This window comes from Cyprinus carpio, unplaced genomic scaffold (assembly GCF_018340385.1).
Source record: "Cyprinus carpio isolate SPL01 unplaced genomic scaffold, ASM1834038v1 S000006590, whole genome shotgun sequence".
NCBI classification, from domain to species: Eukaryota; Metazoa; Chordata; class Actinopteri; order Cypriniformes; family Cyprinidae; genus Cyprinus; species Cyprinus carpio.
The window spans coordinates 399,925-402,963 of record NW_024879241.1 but is presented as its reverse complement, the minus strand read 5'-3'; the positions used below and the strand labels follow the sequence as shown (position 1 = coordinate 402,963).

The following is a 3,039-nucleotide window of genomic DNA, read 5'->3' as shown; positions in this document are numbered from 1 at the left end:
TTCACTGGTCGGATTTAGAAGTGCCCACGCATAACAGTATCGCGCACCACATCATCTACAGTGATATAATCGCATTAATGGCAGATACACAATGTCTAATCTCAGCTGTATTCTAATCTTACTTTTATACCTATGACACAATAACTCAAACAACAAGACTACAATACCCAAAAGAAAAAAGCATGGCCATTGACAAGGATGCTAAACACATGTAATCAGTACACAAAAACAAAAAAACTAAAATAAAATAATTTATTAATTAAAAAAATTACTGAACCGCGTCATAGCCTCCCTAACCAGGCCTCAGTTGAAGCTTGAGTGTGAGTTTTAATCATGTCCTGTATGAAGGTGTACTCCTCATTCCTGTGCACAGAGGCCAGGTTCCCATCATAGCCAAACACTGTTTCTAAAGAGAATAGGACATACAAACTATTGTTACTAACTGAAAATTTCCCGACTTAGAAAATGAAGGAATCCCTGTGATTCAGATGGCATCTCATACCTCTGCTTCAACCCCGGAACCCAGCCAGTTAAAAATAGCGGAACAGCATCTACCATTGATATGCAGACGCATCCTCTTTCACAGGTTTCTGTAAGAAAGATAGGTGAGTATTATATTGCTGCCTTAAACCTTTAGTGTTTTCATTTTAGCTGAGATCAGATTGATATTGTATGTATACACAACCGGATCCGAGCAGGGTCAAGGTCCCTGTTTTAAAATTGTGTAAATAGCACAAAGAAATGAAACAGAACACAAGATACAAGTTAAACATGTTTAAACCTGTAAATCCTGTTAAATAGGTAACGCTTAAGATGTTTGGGGTCAGATTGACCCCCAACTTTTAAAGAGCGACTTGCATACGGGAAATATACACTTTTTTTTGATATGACAACCATATATCATTTGGTTTATTTTACTTTCTCACGACCGGACATTTATGCTGTGTTTTTTGTGGAAACGTCGGAAATTTGAAGTTTTTTTACCTATTTACTGCACAATTACATAACTAGACCTATAAATTGGCACATGAAATCTATTGATTTTTTAAAGAAAACGTCACTTAAATGATGATCTTATTAAACTCTAATAGTTTTTTTTGGACATTGGTCTATGTGTTAGGGATAGAATACTGCCATCTGGAGGTTAGCGAAAAACTTTTTTCTTCTAGTTATAAGAATTAAACGTGCAATGACCACAGGTATCCAATAGAAGGTCCATAGAGACTCATTCATATTTCAACTTCATTTTTCTTGATGCTTCAACCTTCTTCTCCTCACAACTTTATGATATATATATTTTGTGAATCTATATATTAAACATTTTCGAAATAACACTAAAAAATCTGTATTTTTGTCAAAGTTAGAGTTTGCTTTGTTGTTGTTGTCTGATATCTTTTGAATGATCTGCCTTTTGCAAATTATTATACATACATTTGCAGAAACATGACAAGTCACCACTAGTAGACAGTGACTGTAATCCACATACTACTTTATTTCAGAAAATTATTTTATCAACAATTATGGAAACATGCTTGTTCATGTTGCATATGGTGACATTTTTCAGAATTTATGCCCGTTTCGTTGATTTTATTTGCCAATTTCTATAAAAATGCTCTCTGTTTGCAGTCACTACTGTGTGTGTGTGTGTGTGTGTATGAGATGGAAAGCTCGTTTTCCCATTCATTTTCAATGTGGGGTCATTCTGACCCCCAAACACCTTAAACGCGTTTTTTTTTACACACCTTTAGAACAACCAAATCAAGCCCAGTTTTCTTGTTGCATGTTAAGATAGATTATTTAGGAAAAGTCACAGAGTTTCATGCCCCTGAGATGAAGGTAACATTTTTAAAAAATTAAGGAAAAGTACAGTGGGGTCAGAATGAACCCCAAACCGTGATTAATGTTTAAGTTTGTAATTGTCCATGTACAAGAGACCATATAATCAAATATAAAATAGCATTGCACAGTCTTCACTGTATAAATAAAAAAAGAGTTGAATTCTTTTTAAAAGGACAAAGTAATTTAGTGACGGGCAGGTGAGTGATTTTCTCCTCATTAGATTTCTTGGATTAACATAAGGACATCACAGCAGCTGGTTAAATTAGGGTGCAGTTCACTTTAAGAGACAATGCTACCCGATTTTCTTCTCAACTGGTTTGCATTCACTTAAGATATAACCGCACCGCAAAACGGGTACAACATATTTTATGCGTTTGATCCGTTCAAGAGCAAGAAGAGACAAAACTCAATTTGGTGTTGAAGGGGTGAGACGTGGCTCTCTGTGTGCACAGGAACACAGTTCACCGATGCTGGATTAAAACTTTTCACCTCTTTTTGTGTTTGTTATGTTGTTTTTTGGTTTCACGTTCTAGTGCAGCATGGAGAGCTCAGTTCAGTGTTTGCACGCTTTTCCACAGCTGTGGGCCCCTAGAATCATCACCACCTTTCAACCCCACCAGCGACTACCCTGCTTTTGTCACTACAACTAGACAGATAACAGATTTAACACTAAAATACATCTCACCATTTGCTTGTGCCATTAAGAGGTGGCTGCCTCTGAAATAATCAAAGAAAAAAAATGTAATGTATATATAAAAATGTTAAGGATAATCAGATTACAAATTTATGTCCAAGACCAAACTAGCAGGTCAGTGGGATTTGAGAGATAAACTGAATAGACAGAAAACTACTGGCCACATACACTTCACAACATTACCTGAGGAGCATCCAGAGCAAAGAAGCAGAACAAATGTAACACACTAAAAGACAGCAATCAATATCTCACCATTGCTTGTGCCATTAAGAGGTGTTGTCTCTGAAATAACCAAAGAAAAAGAGCAGAACATGTATATTTGTATATATTAAAAATGTTAATACTCATATTACAATTTTATGTCCCAAGTCCAAACTAGCAGGCAGTGGGACTTTGAGCTAAACTGCATAGATAGAAAAACTGGGCCACACACACGCACACCAATTACCTTAAGCATCCATAGCAAAGAGCAGAAAGAAAGACAGACAAAGAGGCCAGACTGCCAT

General features: G+C 36.2%; 1 long non-coding RNA gene across 1 annotated transcript; it reads right to left on the bottom strand.

Annotated features, from left to right (window-relative positions):
- Nucleotides 1-572: 572 nt before the first annotated feature.
- Nucleotides 573-2,818, bottom strand: LOC122144108. The gene is made up of 3 exons (XR_006159535.1): nt 2,786-2,818; nt 686-709; nt 573-590 (listed from the first exon to the last, which is right to left on the bottom strand). It is a non-coding gene; the product is annotated as an uncharacterized LOC122144108 (long non-coding RNA).
- Between the last annotated feature and the right edge of the window lie 221 nt (nt 2,819-3,039).